Below are 26713 nucleotides of genomic sequence, written 5' to 3'. Positions count from 1 at the left end.
GGCTTTACAGTCAGACTCAAATCCTGCCTTTGCTATTTATTAACTGTATGAAAATGGGCAGGTAATTTAATTTCCCTTGACATCAGGATATTTATATATCCAATGAGAATTATGGATCAGATAACCTCTAAAAATCCCTTTTAGCTCTAAATTTCACAATTAATGCAAAGATACTATTTATATTCATATAACATTTTCAAAAGACTATACTTGGTTGGGGGAAATATTTAAATATTGATGAAAATTCTGTTAGAAAATACAAATACAACATGAGGAATGGGGTACTCACTTTAAAAAAAAAAAGAATTTATTCTCTTATCCACCTAGTGTTGGAATTTTGGGATGTATGGTAATCTTGATCATGTTGCCCTCTAGTGGCAAATAGTTTCAAATAATATTTTTCCTTAGAAATTCACAGGTTTTTCTAATATCTAATTTTCTGATCTTTATTTTGAATAAATAAATAATGATAAACAAACATAATTAAATCAAATAAATAAATAAACTGGATCCAAGGTGCATTAGTGACTTTAGTGACTTGCTTGGTATCATACAGTAAGTAGAGAACTCCAGGATCTTGATCATAGGAGCAATGAAAAAGTCATTTCAGTCCAGTTGCCTCATTTTACAGTTAAGGATACTATGCCATGGTGTGCTGTCAAATGTTTAACACCTGGTTCTCAAAAAAAAATCATGCCCTAAGACACTTTTAAATTGAATATACATTATTTATTTAAGTCTGGAGATGATTAACAAAACAATATCTTTTTCATTTGTAGCACTTACTGATTTCTGAGGTGTAAATGCAGACACTGAAAATTTATGACAGTGGAGCTTTTCAAAACTTAGAAAAACTGGCACTTGAGTCTCAAAAGGTTACTGAATCTCAGAAAGCTAAGGTTCAAGGTAACACAGAATTCAGAACCAAGTGTTCTGACTTCAAACCCACTGTAGTATTCTTTCACTCACTTGGCATTCACTTCCAGTCCAATGCTCGCATTTTAGTTATGTGATCTAATGTTTTGATCTGTTCCACTAATAGGTTAGTGGAAATTATACTTGGGGGCAAGTGAAGTCTTGAAGTACCATCCAATTACATTATGGGGGATATTTGCATATTCCTGTGCATATAATTGACCCTGTACATTTTTATTGTTTTATTTATTTTATATTTCTTTAAAAATATCTTTTCAGGTTTCTCTGTACTTGTAGGATTGTGGAAGAATGTGTAGAAGACAATGAGTAGTCTGATTTAGTTGAAGTAGAGTCTGAGACAATAATGGAAAAACTAGGGTGGTACAATATGGATTGTCTTGGATGTTGAGCTAAAATTTATTTAGTAGGCACCAGTTACCACTGAAAATTTTTTTTAGCAAAACAACATGGCAAGATTTACACAAGAAGTTAATTAATTGCTCTGATAGCAGTGAGAAGGATAGAATAGAAGGAAGAAAGAATGGAGAAAGACCTGTTAAGTGTTTACTGAGTCTAGATGATGATAAATTGGATGTTAGCTAGGGAATTGTTAGTGGGGATAAAGATAAAATGGATAGCACAGCTCTAACTGGACATGACTACTAAATAATTATGAGGTGAGGGAGAGAGTCCAAGATAACATTAAGGTACAAAACATACTACTACATGTTTGTAAGTTATATCAGGAGCCCTCAAAAAAAAAAAAGAAGCCAGGAGGGGGAGCAGTTTGGGGAAGGGAAGAAATAATCAGTTTTGCCATGTCTAGTTTGAAGTACTTGTGAGACATCTCTTGTATGCACTAGAATATGGGTTGGAGATCAAGAGATAGATCAGAGCTGAAGATGAAGATTTGGGAGTTATCTGCACAGAGATGATAGTTGAAGCAAGAGGAGTAAATAAATTTGTAAAAGAAGAGCATATAGAGATAAGAGCAAGAGGTCAAGGTCAGAACTTTGGGAAGTGATAACATGAAAGGGTGATAAAAAGAAGCCACTAAAGATAACACGATAAACAGAGGGACAGGCTGAAATCTGGTGTATTGGCAAATGTTTGACAACTGGTTCTCCAAAACAAAAATTATGCCTTAAGAGACTTTTAAATTGAATGCACATTATTAATATTTTCTTAAGTTTAAAGACAATTGACAAAACAAGGCTAGGAAGAGGCAGTGTCTTAAACTAGGAACTGTAAGAACATTCAGAGAATAAGAGAGTAGTCAAGACTCTAGAGAAGACAGGGGGATGAGAACATAGGATCAGAAGGAGACTTGGGAAGGGAAGGCAGAATGATTTTGAATGCTGACTTTACAGACAACCCATTTAAGTACTCTGCCCTCACTTCCTCATTTGTAAAATGGAAAAGGCATCTGTATTACATCATGGGAAATCATTTCATAAGTCTTAAAGCACCACATAAGTGGAGGGGTTCTTTTGGTACTAATTGTTTTTTTTTTTAATCTAAATCTATGATTATATAGGGAATTCCCACCATATAAATTCCCTCCATCATTGCCAATTTGTAATTTTTCTCTACCTTATAGTTGTAGAGAGTTGCCTGGGGGTAGTGAGAGGTTAGGCAATCTGCCAGTAGTCACACAGCTGGTACACATCTATGGGAAGATTTAAACCTAGTCTTTCTAACTCCATGATCAGACCAAATCCATTATATAGCGTGCCTCTTGTAAGTTGTCATTGTAATGTTGTATGTTTATACTGTCATCTTCCATGACCAGAAGAGGTTATATATTTCTTGAGGGAAAAAACCATGGCCTCTTTCCCCTGTGACTCCACACAACTGGTGAAATGTTTTCAGTGCTCTGTGAGCAGTGGACACTGCTAATATTGACTGCTGAAGGAAAAAAACCGAGAATTTGTATCCTCAGTGTAATTGTGGAATTGCTGATTTATGGAAATTATCCTTGAATGAACAGGGGCTTTAGTGTGGGTCTCAAAAATTTATTATCAGTTAACTTGATCAGATTGCAATTTTTTTTCCCTTGCTGAACTTAAAGTTGTCTTTTACTGACTATAATATAGGAAAGTAGCTCACTACAGCAGTGTTTCCCTTCTGGCTTTACATATTTAATATGAAGTTCCAAATTCCTAAACTTGATTTTTTTTTCCACAGAGGAAATCATCATTTATGGAGTCATCAGTGCCAATAAAAATTCCCATGAACAGATGTTCCTTTGTATTGCCCCCTCTGAAGAAATGATAGCATTGTCTAGAAAAACAAAGGCCATCCAAGAAAATGGAAAATGGGCTTACATGTTTGTTATGCTATAATAACAGTTTATAATTAAAGCTTTCTTTGCTAGAGATCATTATTCCTTCCTTCCTCCTTCGTTCTATTCTTGCACTCTTATTTATTCACTAGTCAGGATTGTCTTGGATTAAATCCCACATTTACTTTGCTGACAAGGGGAGTTCCAAAAAGTCAGCTTGCCAATTATGAGATAAGTGAGCACACATGAGATGATGAACAGGCTTCTGAGACATTATGGAAAATAGAGCTATGTTGAGAGATGAGCTGCAGAATGTTTTTCCCTCCCTTATTTGGGCATGGGTGAATTCACATCTTCCTTCCCCAGCCTTGATTCTTGGCATAAGCAGCCAATATATTTACATTTTTAGTCTTTTTCTTGAATGTTTGGTGTGTGTGAAACTTTCCCTCCAAAGATAATTTTAGCATAGAAAAGGCATTAAATGGCTTCAAACGCTTACAAGTTTCAACACACAAAGTCAGAGCTGTTGAGAGTGTTAGAGCTAGGGATCATCTCTTCCAATCTAATCATTTTACAGGTGTGGAAAATGAAGTCTAGAAAGGGGAAGTGACTGGCCTATAGTTAAAACATTGCATAAGTCTTTGTGTGACACAATGGAAAGAACATTGATTCTGCAGTTAAAATATCACTTTCACGTCCCAGACCTGCCATTTGCAACCTGTGTAATTGGGCCTCAGTTTCCAAATCTGTAGAATGAGGGAGTTGGATCAAGTGACCTTAAAGGTTCCTTTTTCCTTCTCTAAATCTATAGTTTTAAATAAATGGAGACCTGGGATTCAAACGAGGTGTTACCATGCCAAATCCAGCAGTCTTTCCAGTATAACATACTGCCAACTTCCCAGAAAACAAAACTGGTTTCAAATCCCGTGATTATATTAGTTGGGTGTTTCTTTTAAATGCTAATGGAAAAACTCCCTTTGACATTAAAATGCAAACACATTAACATGTGGGCTATAAATATGGGAGTAAAGAACACTACAGCAAAATCCCTGGAGAAAATCCCTCTCTTTTTTCCTCCCACCTTCCTTCCTTGTCTTTCTTCTTTCTTTAACTCCTAGACTCTTGTAATTTTAGAGCTGGAGGGAAGTTTAGGGAAATTTAAGTTTTAGACTTAAAGGAAAAGGGAGCAATTAAAAAAAATTACCCTGGCCGATTTGCCTATAATGGGGATAAGCACCAAACCTGAGAGTTCATTGGTTTAAGGAAATTCCAGACAAGAAAACTCTTTTTACCAGTTCAGGTCAGCACTTCCTCTATAATTCATAGTTTTCCTAACTGTTTGGGGTCTCAGACTCAGGATATCAGAGGCAGGACTTCTTCTTAATTCCAAGACCGATTTTTCAGCCATGACACTACACTGACTTTCCCAGCAAGTTTGCAAAGCACTTCACACATTCCATCTATTTTGAACTACCTGTTGTGAAAAGGAACAAAAAACCACGACAGAGCAGATAGCCTCTGTCTAGTATGATTAATTCTTGTTTTTTGGTCTCTTTGGCATTATCTCCTGGAGTTTAACTATGTATCTGTGTGTGTTTATACACACACAAACATATCAGAATATGTAACATTATATGAAACATGATAAATAATACAATGTGAAATATGCATATGTTATATAGTATGTAATAATTATGTTTTATTTTGTATTAAGTTAAAAATATGGGTCGCACCTTTTAAGAAAGACCTTAGTAATTTAGATAGCAGGACTTCTTAAGCTTTTTCCACTTGCGACCCCTTTTCACCTGAGAAGTTTTTATGTGACTCTGTGTGTGTGTGTGTGTGTGTGTGTGTGTGTGTGTATGAAACAATTCTAATTTATATAGAATCCTGGTGTTTGCAAAAATACTTCATAAAATATCATCTCATTCGTGCCTTACAATGATATAAGTAGTGCGAGTCTTATTTATCCCTATTTTATGGGTGAGGAAAGGAAAGTTCAAAGACTAATCTATAGTAACTCAGCTTGTAAGTATCTGAGCTAAGACCTGACCAGAATGGTGCAGGACTCTAGGTCTGTGATTCAGGCAATTATTCAGCTGAGTTCAGTAATCAAGGTCACTTGCCCAGCCCATAGTAATGGCCTGTCTGGAAACCAAAGCTGAAATGTTTTATACCAAAGGTTTGCTCAGGCATACCAAGGTCCTGATTGCCCTTTCCATCCCTGAAGTCCCAGGCAGGGAGACACCAATCCACCAGGAAACTGGAAGTTTCAAGTTGGAAAAAAAGATTCCAGATAGAATGTTTTAGAAAATAGGGAAGAAAGGATAGTTATTAAGAAGGGAACATAACTAAGGAAGAGACAACCAAATGGATAAAGATTAGGCTAGAAAAACACTTTTTTTTCCTAGTTAAACATTGAACCTCATTTTCTTTTTCTGCTATTGAGGGAGTTGGAGATTATATCCGAGGTTCTTTCCAACTCCATAGTTCTGTGATTCTAAGAATAAAAAACTAATGTATATGTACATATGGCACGTCATATTTGCTTCATTCTTTCAATCCTTTTATATACTCCACATGCTCTCCAATTTTTGAGAAGGAAATAACACAATTTGTGTTCTTAGGCATAATTTCCCACCAGGAGGGTTGCCACTCTAAGCATCTGTAGACAAATAGCAGATCTGAGGGAGCCTCTGGTTTTCAGATGCCACATGGGCACACTAGCTCCATTTGGGGCTCTTGTGTGCTGAGGCAAATAGATGAAAATAATGTTTTTCTCTTTCCTTTTAAATGAAGATAATTTTTAAAAAACCTATAAGTTCTATCGAAGTACATTAGTTTAAGGTAAACTGATCTTGTGATATTGTCTTCTGTTCATTTGAGGTATGAGGGGGCAGAATAAATCACCTGTTCCACTGATCATTAGAATGCTAATTAATCCTCCAGCTGTTTATTTCCAAAGAAACAGTCTTTTCTATGTTGGTTTAAGCAATAGCATTGGGAAATAGCTTCTTATTTTCAAAATTGATTTTTAATAATACTACATTATACTTATAAATGCCTTTAATTTTCAAAAGACTTTATCAACTGTTTCATTCTACCCATATAAAGTTCCTTTGAAGTAGAATAGGCAGGCATTAAAATCCCTATCCTGCCTAAAGGAAAACTGAGGTAGAACTTCAGTACAAACTATATTTCTCAATCCCCTAGTATGTTTATGGCACCATATTAGGCACTGAGGAGACAAGAATAAATAAAACAAAGAAGTTAAGTAACAATAAAAACAAAGAGCAAAAGAATAGTACCAAAAAAGAGTTATGGCAATTCATAGGAGAAAGATGTGACACAATACTAGAGGAGGTGAAGTACAAATGGCCCCAGAGCTCCAAGGAATTCACAGCTTCTCTCTTATAATTCACCTTCTCTCCCCTGATACTTCCATCACACTAATGCAAAAACTTATTCACATCTAGAGTAATTGCTCTGGTCTTGCTGCCTCAAGTTTTTCTAGAGTATAAGCTTAATAGTGGTATAGTTGGGTCAAAGAACATGCACAATTTGGTGGTTTTCTGGGCATAGTTCCATAGGGCTTTCAAGAATGATTGGATCAATGTTGAGGATTCTTTTAGCAATGAGACTCTAGTCTAGGAAATAGTTTGTCCCAATAGTTAGCCCCAATGATTAGCTAAGAAAATGACCAAAAAAGAAGAAGAAAGAACTGAGAATAGAGCTTCTGGCAAATATAGAAGACAATTTTGTGATAACCCACGGAGAATGTCATCTTTCTGTCAGTACCAGAATACACCTATATGTGCTTGAAATAAATACAAGAGGATCTCTCTCCTTGAAAGGAATGTTGAAAGGGTTGGGAAAGACATCTTTGCTCTCCAAATTGATAAAGAGAATTAAGTATTCTTTAAAAAATTATGTAAGGGTGGAAACAAGAATAGAATATGAAAAAATAGAGGGGAAATCCTAATCTATATGAAAAAGTTAGCAGATGGAAGAAAGAGAAGAATCAGCAAACATTATGCCCGGCAATGTATTAGCTGCTTAGGAGATGATACAAATAGAAAGAATGAAACAAATTCTCCTGGAATTTATTTTATGTTCTAATGGTGGAGAAGACTACTAAATGCCCCAAGTTAAGTAATTATTGTGGAATTCTTCCTGTAAGGGATGGAGCTGAACCATCAAAGAAACAACTTTTTCTACTTTAATTAACTATAGTATGGCTCTACAAATGCCATAAGGTAAGAGGACATCCATTAATGGTTAGGGGGAAAAGAAATGAATAATAGTGATGGATAGTCTGTGTAGTTGAAGAAAACTGGATTTGGAATTCGTAATGACATGGATTTAGATCTCTTTTCTGATACTAACTGCGATTATTTCTTATTTCACACCCTTCAAAGTTCTCTCTAAATGTCAGTTATCATTGTTACTCTTATTAAATAATATTATTCCTAACTTATTATCTTCTTATCTTTCTGATTTTCTTATTACCATCGAGAGTAGTATCATCCTCCCAGTCACTCAGACCAGCAAGTTAGATATCATCATATGTTCCATATTCTCTTTCACTATCTAATCCATTGGCAAGTCCTGTGGTTTTTACCTTCACAGCTTCCCTCTTATAATTCACCTTCTCTCCTCTGACACTGCCATCACACTAGTGCAAAAACTTATTCACACTTGGAGCTCATTGCTCTGGTATTGCTGTCTCAAATTTCTCACACTATAGTTCATTTTCCACTTAGCTGTGCAATTGATTTTCCTTAAGCATAAATGTGACTTATCACTTCCTCCATTAAGTAAGACAAGTCTTTGTAACTTCCAAGATCAAATACAAAATCCTCTATTTGGCTTTTAAAATCCTTCATAATCTGTCCTTTTCCTAATCTTAAAAAAACTGAAAAATAGTGTAGTAAAACCAAGATTAGGGGAGAATCAAAGAAGGAATGTATGATTGCTACTCAGGGTTGATAGGGTGAAGAAAATGGAGTAAAGGAAAGGTAGAACTAGTACATTTTAATTTTTACTTTTATCTAAAAATTATCATGTTTAGATTAGAAAAGGTAGAATAAATAAAAGAACAGAACAAGATAGAACAAATAAGTTTAACAGAGAATTGAAAGTGAATAGTCAGAAAGAGTACCTCATTGACATCTATGAATTAAGTTTCCAGACCTGGAAAAATTATGAAGAAGGGACAGAAATTCTAAGACTGAAGAAGGGCAAATTCCCCAATAAGCAATAACAATAACAACAAAAGTGTGGTGGAAAGTACAGGAGAATAGAATCTGTATCAGCAAGTTCAACTTCGATTTCTGGAAAATTCTGGGAGTTTAGAAAGGAAAACAATGATTGATTATTTGGCTTCATCAAAAGTAACTAATGATAATTTAATTTCATTTTTTTTGACAGAAAACCAAGAGGCTCTATAGATAGAGCATTCCTAGTATCAGTAAAATATTTGATAAAATCTTTTTTTTTTTTGTTTTCTTTACCATAAGCTTCTTCTTTTTTTTTTAATTTTTATTTAATAATTACTTTATATTGACACTCGTTTCTGTTCCGATTTTTTTCCCCTTCCTCCCTCCACCCCCTCCCCTAGATGGCAAGCAGTCCTTTATATGTTGGATATGTTGCAGTATATCCTAGATACAATATATGTTTGCAGAACCGAACAGTTCTCTTGTTGCATAGGGAGAATTGGATTCAGAAGGTATAAATAACCCGGGAAGAAAAACAAAAATGCAGATAGTTCACATTCGTTTCCCAGTGTTCTTTCTTTGGGTGTAGCTGCTTTTGTCCATCATTTATCAATTGAAACTCAGGTCTCTTTGTCAAAGAAATCCACTTCCATCAAAATATGTCCTCATACACTATCGTTGTCGAAGTGTATAATGATCTCCTGGTTCTGCTCATTTCACTTAGCATCAGTTCATGTAAGTCTCGCCAGTCCTCTCTGTATTCATCCTGCTGGTCATTTCTTACAGAACAATAATATTCCATAACATTCATATACCACAATTTACCCAGCCATTCTCCAATTGATGGGCATCCATTCATTTTCCAGTTTCTAGCCACTACAAACAGGGCTGCTACAAACATTTTGGCACATACAGGTCCCTTTCCCTTCTTTAGTATTTCTTTGGGATATAAGCCCAATAGAAACACTGCTGGATCAAAGGGTTTGCACAATTTGATAATTTTTTGGGCATAATTCCAGATTGCTCTCCAGAATGGTTGGATTCGTTCACAACTCCACCAACAATGCATTAGTGTCCCAGTTTTCCCGCATCCCCTCCAACATTCATCATTATTTTTTCCTGTCATCTTAGCCGATCTGACAGGTGTGTAGTGGTATCTCAGAGTTGTCTTAATTTGCATTTCTCTGATCAATAATGATTTGGAACACTCTTTCATATGAGTGGTAATAGTTTCAATTTCATCCTCTGAAAATTGTCTGTTCATATCCTTTGAACATTTATCAATTGGAGAATGGCTTGATTTCTTATAAATTTGAGTCAGTTCTCTATATATTTTGGAAATGAGGCCTTTATCAGAACCTTTAACTGTGAAAATGTTTTCCCAGTTTGTTGCTTCCCTTCTAATCTTGTTTGCATTAGTTTTATTTGTACAAAGGCTTTTTAATTTGATGTAATCAAAATTTTCTATTTTGTGATCAGTAATGGTCTCTAGTTCATCTTTGGTCACAAATTTCTTTCTCCTCCACAAGTCTGAGAGATAAACTATTCTATGTTCCTCTAATTTATTTATAATCTCGTTCTTTATGCCTAGGTCATAGACCCATTTTGATCTTATCTTGGTATATGGTGTTAAGTGTGGGTCCATGCCTAATTTCTGCCATACTAATTTCCAATTATCCCAGCAGTTTTTATCAAATAATGAATTCTTTTCCCAGAAGTTAGGGGCTTTGGGTTTGTCAAACACTAGATTGCTATAGTTGACTATTCTGTCTTGTGAACCTAGCCTTTTCCACTGATCCACTAATCTATTTCTTAGCCAATATCAAATGGTTTTGGTGACTGCTGCTTTATAATATAATTTTAGATCAGGTACAGCTAGGCCACCTTCATTTGATTTTTTTTTTCATTAATTCCCTTGAGATTCTCGACTTTTTATTGTTCCATATGAATTTTGTTGTTATTTTTTCTAGATCAATAAAATATTTTCTTGGAAGTCTGATTGGTATAGCACTAAATAAATAGATTAGTTTAGGGAGTATTGTCATCTTTATTATGTTCGCTCGGCCGATCCAAGAGCACTTAATATTTTTCCAATTATTTAAGTCTGACTTTATTTGTGTGGAGACTTTTTTATAATTTTGCTCATATAATTCCTGACTTTCCTTTGGTAGATAGATTCCCAAATATTTTATGGTATCAACAGTTATTCTGAATGGAATTTCTCTTTGTATCTCTTGCTGTTGGGTTTTGTTGGTGATGTATAAAAATGCTGAGGATTTATGGGGATTTATTTTGTAGCCAGCTACTTTGCTAAAATTATGAATTATTTCCAATAGCTTTTTAGTAGAATCTCTGGGGTTCTCTAGGTATACCATTATATCATCTGCAAAGAGTGATAGTTTGGTTTCCTCATTGCCTACTCTAATTCCTTTAATATCTTTCTTGACTCTTATTGCCGAGGCTAGTGTTTCTAATACGATATTAAATAATAATGGTGATAGTGGGCAACCTTGCTTCACTCCAGATCTTACTGGGAAAGGTTCCAGTTTTTCCCCATTGCATATGATGCTTACTGATGGTTTTAAATATATGCTCCTGACTATTTTAAGGAAAAGTCCATTTATTCCTATGCTCTCAAGTGTTTTTATTAGGAATGGATGTTGGATTTTATCAAATGCTTTTTCTGCATCTATTGAGATGATCATGTGGTTTTTGTTTGTTTGGTTATTGATATAGTCAATTATGCTAATAGTTTTCCTAATATTGAACCAGCCCTGCATTCCTGGTATAAATCCTACTTGGTCATAGTGTATTATCCTGGTGACGATTTTCTGTAATCTTTTTGCTAATATTTTATTTAAGATTTTAGCATCAATATTCATTAGGGAGATTAGTCTATAATTTTCTTTCTCTGTTTTCAGCCTACCTGGTTTAGGTATCAGTACCATGTCTGTGTCATAAAAGGAGTTTGGTAGGACTCCTTCAATCCCTATTTTTTCAAATAGTTTATATAACATTGGAGTTAATTGTTCTTTAAATGTTTGGTAGAATTCACATGTAAATCCATCTGGTCCTGGGGATTTTTTCTTAGGGAGTTGATTGATAGTTTGTTCTATTTCTTTTTCTGAGATGGGACTGTTTAGGATATTTACTTCTTCCTCTGTTAGTTTGGGCAAGCTATATTTTTGGAGGTATTTTTCTATTTCATTTAAGTTGTCGAATTTATTGGCATAAAGTTGGGCAAAGTAACTCCTAATTATTGCTCTAATTTCCTCTTCGTTAGTGGTGAGTTCTCCCTTTTCATTTTTAAGACTAACAATTTGATTTTCCTCTTTCCTTTTTTTAATCAGATTTTCTAAGGGTTTGTCTATTTTGTTGGTTTTTTCATAGAACCAACTCTTAGTTTTATTAATCAATTCAATAGTTTTTTTACTTTCAATTTTATTGATCTCACCTTTTATTTTTAGAATTTCAAGTTTAGTGTTTGACTGGGGGTTTTTAATTTGTTCCTTTTCTAGCATTTTTAGTTGCAAACCCAATTCATTGACCTTCTCTTTCTCTATTTTATACAAATAGGCCTCTAGAGATATGAAATTTCCCCTTATTACCGCTTTGGCTGCATCCCATACATTTTGGTATGATGTCTCATTATTATCGTTTTCTTGGGTGAAGTTATTAATTATGTCTATGATTTGCTGTTTCACCCAATCATTCTTTAGTATGAGATTATTTAGTTTCCAATTATTTTTTGGTCTACTTCCCCCTGGTTTTTTGTTGAATGTAATTTTCATTGCATCATGGTCTGAAAAGGATGCATTTACTATTTCTGCCTTACTGCATTTGAGTTTGAGGTTTTTATGTCCTAATATATGGTCAATTTTTGTATAGGTTCCATGAACTGCTGAAAAGAAAGTATATTCCTTTCTGTCTCCATTACATTTTCTCCAGAGATCTATCATATCTAACTTTTCTAGTATTCTATTTACCTCTTTGACTTCTTTCTTATTTATTTTGTGGTTTGATTTATCTAATTCTGAGAGTGCAAGGTTAAGATCTCCCACTATTATAGTTTTACTGTCTATTTCTTCTTGCAGCTCTCTTAGTTTCTCTTTTAAGGATAAAATCTCTTATAATATTCTTATGAACAAAATGGGAATATCTACCATTCAATAAATATATATTAAATGTCTACAGTGCTCTAGGCACTGTACAAGATGTCTGTACCATTGTATTAAGGTTTCAAATAACCACAAATGAAACAATCTGCCTACACTTTTAACTCTAAGGATGGGAAGTTCACATATAACTACATATAGAATGAATATAAAGGGAATAAATCCAAATGAGTTGACTGCAAAGTAGTGTTAGAGGGAAAGCACTAGTAGTTGTGGAGGAGAAGTTTGGGATATGGGGAATCAGAAAAGACTTCACACATGTGAGGTTGTGCTTGAACAGCATCTTGAAGGAAGAGAGAGATTTGTAAGGCAGAGGTAAAGATAGAATTCATTCCAGGCATGAAGATGGGCAATGCAGAGGCAAAGTGAAAGGAGATGGAGTGTTCTTTGGGAGAAAAACAGAGAGGACCACTTTGGCTAGACTACAGAGTGCAGGAAGAGAAGCCATGTATAATGAGGCTGGAAAGATATTTTAGGGAAATGTAAAGGACTTTAATAATTGTATAGAGTTTATGTATTGTCTTAGGGCAAAAGGAAGTCATTAAAGTTTATTATGTACAGGAATCATATGGTCAGATCTACACTTAAGGAAAATTCATGGTTGTTATTTTTGCTGATGACAGGATTCAGGTAGACCATTGCATAGAAGAGTCAGAATTCAAAAAGAACAGAATCTAAGATTAAATTAATCATTATCAATAGAAAACTCTGCCCTTGGACTCAAAAAATCGGCTTAACAAGTACAGGCTAAGTATACTTTAGCTACAAAGCAATTTTTGTGGTTGGGTTTAAATAAATAGCTGATTCTGTACTAGGTTTCATTGAGAGAATCGTATTCTAAATGGCTAAAATTTATCAAGAAGAGAGTATCTAGAATAAGTGATGGAATTGAAAAGTATTGCCTATAAAAAAATTGGTTGAATGAATTGGGGATATTTAGTCTTCAGAAGAAAATATGTGACCCAGGTCCTACCCTGCAGGACTTTGTGCTCACATAGCCTGGGAGTCTGACCTATTGGAAGTCATTTTTTCTCTTTGGATCATATTTTTATTCCATGAAATCTATTTAATTAAACATAGGTATTTTGTCTAGATTCCTTAAATGTGGATAACAGGATTTCCAACTCCTACTTGAATACTCATGCTCAATATGGGTAGTGGCCTTTATATTATACACTATGGAAAATTCATAAGACAAAAAGAACTCAATGAACAAATGAAGAAACATAAAATACTCTAATAACTCATTAGATTTTCTTTTCCCCATACCAATATGTAAATGTACTTTGTAAGAGCATTAAACAAATATTTCTATTCACCTTGAAACATGTAACTTCCATTAATGTCATGAAATCTTGGTAAAATCCAAATTAACTAATAGAGCATAGGATAATAAGTTGAATCCAATGGACCTAGTGCTATTTTTTGCTTTTTTCCCTCATGATTGATCACTTTGTATGTCTTCCCTTTGAGTTTATAGTCAGTTTTTCAATCCTCTCTGAGTCATGCTGCTATAGGATTTCAGACACTCCTCTGTAGTGGGAAGTAGTCCTGAAAAGTATGAATCCCCACTGAGACAGCTATTTTGAAGTCTCTACTTCCCTCTTCAGAGTTCATTGCTCATCTTAACTGATTCCCTACCTTGGTGGAATTGTTCCCTGCTACTCACTTCCTGAAAGACAAGAGGAGCAATTAAAAACCTGATACCACTTTTTCTTTGAGTCCTAATTAGTGTTCTTTTAGGCTTCCCTCTACCCTTAAGAGGAATTTTTCTGTTTTAACAGATCATTAATAATATTGATTTACTAGGACAAAATAGAAGAGAGAAAGTAAAAATCACAATTGCAATGTTTACTCCTCTCCTCGAAGCTTTGGACTAAATTTCCTTTCATACTAAATACATTTGCTTGTTGCTGTTGCTGTTGTTGTTGTTATTTCAGTCCTGGTCCAACTCTTTGTGATCCTATTTGGAATTTTCTTGGCAAAGATACTGGAATGGTTTGTGATTTCCACCTCATTTTACAGATAAGGAAACTGAGGCAGAGTTAAGGGACTTGCCCAAGATCACCCAGCTAGTAAATTTCTTAGGCCAGATTTAAACTCAAGAAAATGGATTTCCTGACTCCAACCCCACTTCTCTATCTATTGCATCACCTAATTGCCCTGCATTTTATTATGATGGCTCTTAAGAGTTTTTAATTACTTTTCTTCTTTTGTGAGGTTTTGTCTGTCAATCCCTGGCTGGTTTTTCTGCAGTATACCTTCTGTAATTGTGATTTTTCCCTTCCCTTCCTTCTATTTTGCTCTAAAATGGTTTTGAAACAATATCAGTACTTTTGTATCCTACCTCACTCTCTACAGTGCTTATTCTTTGTTATCTTTAAACACCCTCAATTATTACTTTGTCTATTTTCTAAGGGTGGAGGTGAGGTTATCCATCTGGTTTCATTGTTTTGGGGAAACTCGGGGGAGTCCCTGAAACAGGGTTCATTGTCCACTTTTCGCTTTCTTCCATGTGGAGCTTGCTACCTGAAGCTTGTTTGGTTTATAGTGTCCCACTCCATTGAGGAATGTAAGAGAAGGGCATGTTGAGGTCCTAACATGGGGAAACAATGAAGTTTGATCTTGAAATGTTGGCTAATTTACAGATATTCACCTGCTAGAAGAGTACAAGAGTCTCCCTGTGTCTACTGAGCAATGAACTACAAAATCTGATTTTAAAATATTAGACGCTATGAGGATATGCTGTTTCAGGTTGTAAGGGGAACATGAATAATGAGAATATGAGTACCACGTGTGATACACATTGAGATGATATTCACTTATTTTTCCCTATAATAATTTCTTTGAGACAATGTCATTCAATAATTATTCTTTCTGACTTTTGTTATTGCCTTCTCATATATCTTTCTTATTCACTCATGGTGCTAATGGGAGAATTAGGTAATCTCTTATTCTGCCATCATCCTTTATCATATAAACTCCCACCCAATTTCCTCCTAGTTAATGCTGGTCCCAATTCATTGCTTATGCATTATAATTATCATATATATGTATATATATATATATATACACGTGATATATATGTACATATACACGCATATGTGATATATATGTACATTTATATCTATCTATATCTCAAAAGACTAATTTTATGAGTTGTCCATCTAGATGCATATCATAGTTTAGAAAAAGGTCTGAAAATCTGAGTGCCAAATTCAGACCACTGCCATTTCTAGGAGGCACAGAGAAATCAGAAGTAATATGTCAAGGTAAGTAACTTTTCCCCTCCCTCCCTCCACCTCCTCCCTTAGATGGCAAACAGTCCTATACATGTTAAATATGTCACAATATATCCTAGATACAATATATATGTGCAGATCCAAACAGTTCTCTTGGATTAATTGGATTCAGAAATCATACAAATCATACATATATATGTACCTGAGGTTATATAAAAATTTTGTTGAGCAAAAATGGGTCCTGAGTGAGAAAAGCTTAAGAATTCCTACTGGAGACAACACTCTATGGCTACATTGCCTGTTCTGTATTGGTAGAGGGGATTTCCTCATGTTAGTTCTCAACATCAGTGAATTCATTGGTCAAATCCCTAACTCTATCCTATTTATTGATTTAATTCATCTGCATGTTTAAATTATGATCTTGCATGAATGTTGAATATGTCCCCAAGCTGAGAAACAGCCTGGTCATGTAGACCAAGATTGACACATTCTTGAGACAATTATTGCTTGGATATCGTAGATGTTAATGGCATGCTGGGTAATTGGCAGCCAAATTCCTCTTGCCACCCCTTCAGTTGTTCCATTTATAATTGGGTGACCAAATCAAAGAGGAGTGAGGTCCTTTTATTTAGGCCACAGAAAGTATCCCCCAAAAGGGCAGCTAGATACTATTTTTTTCTTAGTGACTCAAATAATCTCATACTCAAGAGTCACAGATGGAGTGCTTCTGATTTCTGATATAAAATGTTGAATTCTTGTTTCACTTTTGATGATATAAATAAGGCTGTATAACTTATAAACTATCTTAATGGCTACTTAGAATTAGTACCTTTGCCCTGAGATAGGAATCGTGGTTTCAATTCCTCTTTTTTTTTCATAATTATAACTTTTTATTGACAGAGCCCATGCCTGGGTAATTTTTTACAATATTATCCCTTGCACTTCTGTTCCAACTTTTCCCCTCCCTCCCTCCACCTCCTCCCTTAGATGGCAAACAGTCCTATACATGTTAAATATGTCACAATATATCCTAGATACAATATATATGTGCAGATCCAAACAGTTCTCTTGGATTAATTGGATTCAGAAAGTAAAAATAACCCAGGAAGAAAAACAAAAATGCAAATAGTTTACATTCATTTCCCAGTGTTCTTTCTTTGAGTGTAGCTGCTTCTGTCCATCATTGATCAATGGAAACTGAGTTAGATTTCTTTGTTGAAGAGATCCGCTTCCATCAGAATACATCTCCTGGTTCTGCTCATTTCACTCAGCATCAGTTCATGTAAGTCTCTCCAAGCCTCTTTGTATTCATCCTGCTGGTCATTTCTTACAGAACAATAATATTCCATAACATTCATATACCACACTTTACCCAGACATTCTCCAATTGATGGGCATCCATTCATTTTCTAGCTTCTAGCCACTACAGACAGGGCTGCCACAAACATTTTGGCACATACAGGTCCCTTTCCCTTCTTTAGTCTCTTTGGGGTATAAACCCAGTAGTAGCACTGCTAGATCAAAGGGTAGGTTTTGATTCCTCTTAAAAAGGCATTCTTGTAGTTTCACTATATGTTTTTAAAAATTTTAGATTCTTTAAATGGTGATAAACTCAGAGTTGTCTTACAAGAGTTGTGGAAGAATGTATAAGAGTACATTCATATCACATAAGATACCCTTCTTTTGTCCTTCACACATAAGAAAAGGAAGGTTTTTAGAGAACACATTGGGATCTCATGAAGCTTTTGATCTTGGGTGAACTATTCCTTATATACTTTCTGTGTTAAGAGGACAATATTATCATTTCTCCCTCCTGGATCCAATTCCTCATCATGGTAGAAAGGTTGAGCTTCTCAAAAGTCACATTAGCAGAGCAGAAACCCTGATAATTGCTACCATACTAAAAAGTCAGTGTGGGGGCTGGCTGTGTGTATTACTTAGGTATGAGCTGAACTACAGGCAGAGAGCAGCATTACCAGAAGCTTTGAAATCAGGTGATTGATGGTAATTCATGAACACTCTCCCTAAAGGTCTTTTTGAAATTTTGCATCACCCTAGTCATTATTTTGCTAAAAAATAACTTTGAAAAACAATTAAATATTCAGAATCTTCATGACAAAACTAAATAGTTCTTTTTATTTCTAAATCTTATAATATTCCAGAAACAACTGCACAACAAAAAAACTTAGCGGGATGCATTGGAAGTACAGGATCAATAGAGTTGACCAATTAGTTAATAATATTACTAAAATTGGAAGGTGCCAGGTACCGAGCAGGGATGAGCTAGCTTCCCCACAACAATATGTACTGGATATGAGTTTTTTCCTTCTTCCTCACCTTTACCCTTTTTGCAGTTGCCTCACCTTGGTATTGTATGAAGATGCGGGGGTGAGAGGGAATTGATTAGGACTCCTCTGATCAACTGATTCTTTTTCTCTTAACCCACTCCCTCACTCTGATCTGGTGATTAAATTACAGTCATTTGTTTATTGGAGAATGACTCTTGTTCTTTATATTTGTATCAATTATTATATATCTTAGATATCAGAACTTTATCAGTAATTTTTCCTGGAAAGCTGTTTCCCAGTAATTTCTTCTCTTCTAATTCTTTTTGTAAACTTTAACTTTATTATTTTTCCAATTAAAACAAACTATGCTGATTTTGTTTCTGCAAAAGCCTTTCATTTTATGTAATCTATGTTATTCATTTTATTTAAAATATACAATTTCCTCTATCTCTTGTTTAGTTAACAATATTTTATATAATCCTAGTTATACATAGTACATTGTTATACACAGTACATTTCCTATTTTTTGTATGTGTCCTGTAACATTTTGCATTTATTTATCCATTAGGCGTTTACAATAGAATATGGTGTAATATCTTGGCATAATCCTACTTTCTGCCAAACTATTTTATAATTCTCTTAGCAGCATTTCTAAAAACAGGAATGACAAAAACAATGATGATGACAATGATAATAAATTACCCTAATAATTGGCACCTTTGGGTTTCTTAAACATCATGTTACAGTGTTTCGTTATTTTTATTATTTTGCTTACTTAGTTCATTCCATTGATCAACTTTTCATTTTTTTTTACTATTATGAAATAATTATAATGAGACTATCTTATCTTCAAAGAGAAGAAAGTACTTGGGAAACATGATAGCTATTTTTAAGTTATTTGAATGACTGTCATTTGGAAAAAAGATAAGACTTGTTCTAATCTCTGAATTTAAGTTCTTTGATAATGGGTGGAAGTTAGAAAGAGTCAAATCTAAGTTCTACATATAGAAAAAATTCCTAACAATTAGAGCTGACCAGAAGGGGAGATCTTTAAACAAAGTCTGGAAAGAATATGTACAAAGACAGTGTAAATAGGAAAAAAAAAACACAAAACAATCAAAACTGAATATTGGGAAATTTTAAGCAAAAAGAAGTATAAGAAGACACATTCCCCTGCTTCTTTTTCAGAGAGCAGCATCTATGTGGGCATAAAATTGCTTAGAAGATCAGATTTTTTTTTTTTCAGTGTGCTGATCAGTTTTGCTGAATTGTTTTCTTTTCTTTCACTTTAAAGTATGCCTTGAAAGAATTATTCTTGTTTAGGGAAAAGGATTAGAGAAATAGAGAAATCTAAATGATGCATAAATAAAAGATATCAATACATCAAATTTAAAATAAACTAATATTTAAAATTAAGCAGATAAAATGTCAATATACTAAAAAATATGGCAAAGTCTTTCCTGAAGTCTTGGGGTGTAAAGCATATGACAAAAGTTGTTAATCACCAAAACTATTATTTACTGGTTAGAAACAATAGACCAACAAATTAGATATAGCAGATATCTCAGATTTAATCTTTTGCTGTCTTTCTGGTCCATTTATCTTTCTGACTATATTTCTCTTTCTCTCTTTTCTTCTTTTTGTCTAGGACTTATGAATTCATCAGTATAAAGAACTCCAAAAGAGTAAAAATTCCCTCCTTAGACAAAAGTTAATCTTGAAGAGTTAATTGCCTGGCACACTCTAAGGTTAAGTAATTTGCCCATGGTACCATTGATAGTATATAAAACAAGTTAGGACTTGATTTTGGGTCTTTTTGTTTTTTACTACAAGCCCGTCTTATAGCTATTCACTATGGTAAGTGAATGTTTATAGAAGATATGTATATATGGAAAATAAAAACTTGGAAAAGGATTAATTGTTTAACAAATAAAAATAAAGTCAGTTGACAATTTGGTAGGAAAGTGATTTAGAAATCTACATTTTACTCCATAAAAATCCATACTTCAATTCCCAGTGAATTCAATCTTCTCAAGATACTTAAAGATGAAAAGGCCTATAGAAATGAAGAAAATAAACTATCTCAATGATGATGGAAAGATTTTTTTAATTGAACAAATTGAAAACATTATTGGAGACAATATAGAATGTCTAAATACATTAAAAATTTTTCTGCAAACAAAAACAATGCAATTAAAATAAAAATAACAAGTTAGGAAAAGTTTAGGGAAAAAAATGTGTCTTCTAAATATAAATACTTTTTTAAGTCCCAGTAGTCATTACAAGTCCACAATAGGACAATGTTCAACTAACATGAAAAGATTTATTTTCAAAAGCCCTGTTGAAAATCACTTGAAAAAAATGTTTGATTTCACTAAAGACTATTAGGAAACCAAAGCTACTTTGAGTTATCATATCACATTTACCAAATTAGAGAAAATATTAAAAAGCAATGAAACTCAATGCTAATGGGCACAATATGAACAAATCATATGGGAATGGTGCAGTGTATTTGTCCCATTTTTAACAGGAGAAAGAAATAAATTGTCTTCCTAGTTCCCAGACTTGAAGATTATATAATATCCTGCTGTCATGGTACCTTCTGTTGGCCTCACAGTTAAAATAAGTCTCAAGGTATTCTCAGGAAGGAAGGAGGAATTCTTTCAGAATTATTTATATTCTCCTTGGTACTGAATCAAATTGCTTATTGTTGTTATTACTTATTTGTTTGATTAATTTTTACTATTTGTGAATCTTGTTATGTTAGCCAAGACCTTAGTTCATTTAGTGGATCTACACTTTATTATAACAATTATATATTATATTATTATATGTTATATAATATAAACATTATATAAATTATAAATATAAAAATGATTATGAAAAATGTAAGCTTCCTAGTTTGGATAATCATTGTTATGAAGATTGGTATATATCTTCTGCACTCTGATTTCTGCGGTTTCTTGTTAAAGTAATACCAAGGTGCAAGGTCTGGGCAAAATAATCCTTAGCACCCCAGCTTCCTCCTTCTGGAGCCTTTTCAACATTATTGTTCTTTCTTCCTCACCTCTCAATCTCTGTCACTTTCATGTTCCTTTTATTAAATACAGAATCTAGAAATAGTCTAATAAATTTATTCATATTGGGGTAAAAATAACTGATAGGACTTCCAAGCTAACAGAAAACAAAAATTTAAGCCAGAATAAGTTTTAATGGTTTAATTTCAAACACCTTCTATCCAGGTGGAAGAAATATTTTGTAAGACAGAGGTTTTTCTTAAAACCTTAGAAATCACAAGGAGTAAGCATCCACGTACTTCATCTTTAAGTACAGTTGCCACTTGACAGGCAAAAGGGAGTTTGGTATGAATGATATTGACAACTGAATAAATAAAAACTCTTTGAACTTAAGGATGATTTAAGTTTTGTCTTTGTATTCCCAGTGACCTAGTACAGAGCTGAGGATATATGGTAGTAAACATTTAGTGAATGTTTGTTGAATTAAAAAGTTTATTTGAGATAGCTCACCCGTCAGGGACATTCTCACTTTGGAAGAAATGACCTCTCTGTTCTCTTTCTACTTTCAGATTCTGGGATTGTGTGCATCTAGGAAAGGAAGGAATTATTAAAAGAAGCCCTGGATTGCTGAGCTTGATTGACAAGTGCTGATTAAAAAAAATCTGGCTCAAATCTGAGTGAACTGCTGTTGCTTAGCAACCTGGGCTGAAATGATACTAAAGAAATCAAAGCAAAGGGTTCTCGCCTTCCAGCAAAGGCAACAAACTATTTCCTATCTCTTCCATTGAGTCTGTTTACAGAAACTGAAATCAGAATTGAAGAGATCACATCCTCTTTAAAGGGAGATTAGTGGAGGTAGTTTGTAGACCATTTATTTTCTCCCTTCCCTTTCCCTTTTCCCTCTATAACCTTTCCCTCTCCTTCCATGATACCTATTCTTGGATATTGTAGTACAATGGTAAATGAACTGGATTTGGAATCATATAGCTCAACATTCAGCTTTGTCACTTAGTGTGAGATCAAGGCAAGTCCATAACCTTTTTGCGTCTCAATTTTCTCTTCTGTGAAATGAAGGAGTTGTATTAAATGACTTCTAAGCTCTCTTCCAGCTCTAAAGCCATGAACATACTGACTACTTTCTTTGACTACTCAACATTGGAATTTTCCAGCCAACTCTTCCTTGTAAATGTCCCCTACTCCAGTTCTAGTCAACTCTGCCAAAATTTATTTTTCTTATATATCATTGCTTTGGTTTCCTGTTATCTGCTGATTAATCTTTTGAAAAAAATCTTAAAAAAAAAAAAAACACAGCTCTGCTGGTCGACAAATAAATTTCTTGTCCCTTAGTGGAAGAAGTGAAATAGACGAATAAGACTTAGGAAAGATAGGTGAATAGCTCAAAGTCACGTAGATTCAAACCCGTGTCTCCTTACTCTAGAGCCAGGAGTGTTCCAATTTATTGTAACATATTACCTTATCCTCAATTCTTCTCTATATGATGGCAGGGACCTACTTGTGTATCCTCACTGGCAGGAATCTTAGTTACAGTTACAAAACATGCCCCTCAGACAGAATCTAACAAAGCTGTTTCATTACTGTTTCAAAAACTGGTATTGAGTCATTGGGATGGAGATGGAAGATTTCAAGGCTCCAGGACACAGTCACTGCAAGCAGGTTCCCTTAAACCTCAAAACCCATCACATGCATTGGGGTTTTCAAACGTTAGCTTTGTTCACTCAGAACTCCTCACATTCATCCAAATTACTGTCAGGGCTTCCAAATTTCTGACATTTCTGTCTGGATACAGATTGAACCTTCTTATTTGCACACAGTATGACCCTCTCTTTCTCTCCCTGATGTTTCTATTCCCTTACTCCTTCTCAGCCACATTATTGCTTTCCATACCAATCCAGTTCAGTTTCTCCAACCAATCCCGTTCTGAAAAGTAACATCAAGCTAGCCTTAATGTGCCTAAATATGCTCAGGGGATTATTAGTAGCTGCAGGAAGCCATCTGTCCTCAGTGCCCAGTTGTTCCCTATGTTGGCATTCTTAATATTGAATTGTTACCAAGCTCTACATTGCACATATATTCATATTATCTTGGTTTGTCCCCTAGTTCCCATTCCCATTGTCATTGTCACATTCAAGACCCCATTCTTTCTCCTGGAAAAACTTTTAAAATGCACAGAGAACACTTAAGGCAATTTTTCTGTCTCTTGAGTACACATTTGAAAAATGATGAGGTTGTAGTCCCAGATTCTATAATCCAATAATCTGTAATCATTATGAATATTGTCATGTGACACCAGTGACTACCGTTGGTTGTAATGTTGTTTTTCCTCATAATTTGAGCCAGTGATATCAAGTTCAAATGGAAATGGGAACTACTAAACCATTTATGATGATTCTTATGGGCTACATATTAGTTTTATTGTATTTTATTTATTTTGTTAAATATTTCCTAATTACATTTAAACCTAATCTTTGGAATGGTGAGGATTGCAATACTCTTCCTCCATCTCTGTTCCTTCTTTCATTTCCATAAGCACTGCTAACTGATTCAATCAGTTGATGCAGTCATGCTGATGTATTAATAGATTGCCCATTCAGATTGTATATGGTAAACTCTTTGGTTAAATAGTACAATCAGTGCATGAGATATTCTGGTTGATACATGGATCACCAATTTTCAAAAAAAAAAAAAAAACAAAACATGCAACCTCCTCACATAAAATCCTATTCTCATTTTCTATTGTATCAGCTAGGTGGTTTAAGAGTTCTGGCTTCAGTCACTCTTATTGGGATTATTGATATTATCGGGAGTCTTTCTGGATCCCTCCTAATTCTGATGCTTTCTCTTTTGTTGATTAATTCCAATTTGTCCTGTATATAACATGTTTGAGCATAGCTGTTTGCATATTGTCTCCCCCATTAGACTGTAAGCTTTTTTGAGAACAGAGAGTGTTTTTCCCTCTCCTATTTAGGTGCTTAATAAATGATTATTAACTAACTAACTAGCTATGTGACTCTAAACAACTTGCTTAACTTCTCTTTGTCTCAGTTTCCTCATCTGTAAAATAAAGATAATAGTAGCACTGGCTTACCAGGGATGTTGTGAGGATCAAATAAGATATTATTTCTAAAGTGCTTTGCTAACTGTAAAGAATTATATAACAAATGCTAGCTGTTCGTTGTTTTGGTGGTAGTGTTTTCAAAGGCTAGAACAATAGCTCACAAACTTTGTCCAGGCTTCCCAAACCAGAAAGGTTTCAAGCCTGGCTCTGAGAATGAACTATGAATCTATCATCAGAGGGCTAGGCTACTAGGGTTTAAATAGAGTCATTGTTGTAGGATGATTTCTCTAGAGCTGGAAGGGACCGTAAGAGATTATTTAGACTGATCCCCTTGATTTACAAATAAGAAAAGAGGCTCCTTTTTATTAAACCTTGTTGACCTCCACCCAAAGACTAAGAAGTGATGAACTGTTTTGGCCAAAGCAATTCGTGAACTTACTTAATAACATCAAATGCTAAGGTGTGAAGGGTCTGTATTCTGTGTTGTTAGAGGGAATACTCATGCTGAAAAAATCTTAAAAGAATAGAGAGCACTTACCTAAAGTGAACATCCCTTAGCTTAGAATGTTTTCAAAACTATACATTACCTCAGATTCATTTTATGAGCATAATGTTAGCAAAAGGCTAAAGAGATTAATTTTTGAAATCTTTACTTTCCTCATCTGTGAAATGTATGAGGAGGTATAGAGTTCATGATTTCCAAGGTTCCTTCCTTTGGACTTTCCAAGATCTGACATCCTGTGGTTTTAAATGCCTCCAAATGGAGATTTCTTAATGGATAGAACACTGGATAAAAGAGAATTGAATACATTTGCATTTTAACAGGTGCTTTCTACTAAAGAATAAGAGGAGTGATGGAGTGATAGCCATTTTAGGCACCATGGAAAGTCTAGAGGAGAAGTTTTCACGTGGGAAGCTCTTTCAACGCCCCTCAAATCACCCCACAATAGGCAAGCAGCCTCCTAGTATGCTTACACAGAGGGGTAGCCTTGCAGACCCTTGTTTTAGCTGATAAACAAGTTAAAATAAATAGCTTATATTTCCCTTGGTCACAACCCAGCTTTTAAAGGGTACACTGGTTTTACTGTTACAATGAGGTAAAATTCATGAGATAAAGGATCTGTTAGCCACTTAGACAAAGGGCCAACTGTAGCTGTGTGGGAAATAGTGGAACATGATTTTTTAAGAAAACTAGCTCCTGGAGTTAGAGCCCTGAGTAGGCCCAAAGAGCAAAACTCTTCCTTGGCGTTAAATGCAGATGTAATTGTTCACTTTTCAGAATTGGCTGTCAGAATTTGGAAAACCAAAACCCATCATTGTGGGCTGTGATTTCGACAAAGTACTAGGCAGAGCCATACTTCAGGCATGACACAGAAATCCTGAAATTGCCTATTAAAACACTTTGTGCTCAGGCTTGAAATGGATTTTGAATTGCAATTTCAGTACTGGGCTTATAGAAATGGATATTCTTAACCATTTTTATAGTATGGACTCCTTTGGCAATGAGTGAAGCCTATGGACCCTTTTTCAGAATAATGTTTTTAAATAAGAAAAATAAAAACGTGGAAAAACTAATTATGTTGAAATACAATAATTAAAAGCTATTTTTCAAAAGTTCCAGATGCTAGGGTAAGAACCCTTGGCCTCTATGGAAGGGCTTTATGACTTCGTGCAAATTCCTCAGTTTTTTTGAATGAAACACAAAGATTGGAAAAGATGATCTCTAAGGTTCTGTTCTAACATTCTATGAGCTTATGAATAAGAAGGAAGAATTATAGGGGGGGAAATGATAATTTTGAGAAAAATTCTTTGCAAAAGAAAACTAGTTAGCATGCTGCAATGTAATGGATTATGCATTAGGAGTTTGAGAGCCTGGGTTCAAATCCCAAACTAGTCACTTGCCTATGTGACACTGATTTCTCTTGGTCTCACTATTCTCATCTATAAAATGAGGGTTCGATTCTGTGATCACTGAAGTCCTTTGTAACTCTAAAATTTTGTGAATTTGTGAAAAAAATAAAAAAAAATCTGTGAATAAAAATCTGTGAAAAATAGTCAATAATAATAATAACAATAATCTGAGATCTAAGAAAAAATCCTAATAGAATCTTGATTAGTTGATCATCTGAACCACAAACTTTTATTTATTTGTTTGTTTGCTTATTTATATTATCATCAAACAAAAATAAGCCAGAGAGAGGAAGAACAAGCTCTTTAATAACATCCTCTTCCTTTGTTTGCTCTTGTTTTCTGTTGATTTTAGCACCTCTAAAATATTTCCATTCCTTTGCTACTTCAAGTTCAAAAATACATGATCCATCTTTGGTTCCAGCTGGTCTGACATTGTCTGGTGGGCAGTGTCTCTGAGATGGACAGAGCAAACTTGTGTTGGGGGATGGGGTTAGTCTATCAAGAACCACTCTAGGGAATGAACTCAGCCCCACTTTCAACTCCAGTTTAGGGTCTTGGCAAGAATTGCCTAAGATGACATTAGACA

This window comes from Antechinus flavipes, chromosome 2, assembly GCF_016432865.1.
Source record: "Antechinus flavipes isolate AdamAnt ecotype Samford, QLD, Australia chromosome 2, AdamAnt_v2, whole genome shotgun sequence".
Classification (NCBI taxonomy): Eukaryota; Metazoa; Chordata; class Mammalia; order Dasyuromorphia; family Dasyuridae; genus Antechinus; species Antechinus flavipes.
This window is presented reverse-complemented; position numbering follows the sequence as displayed.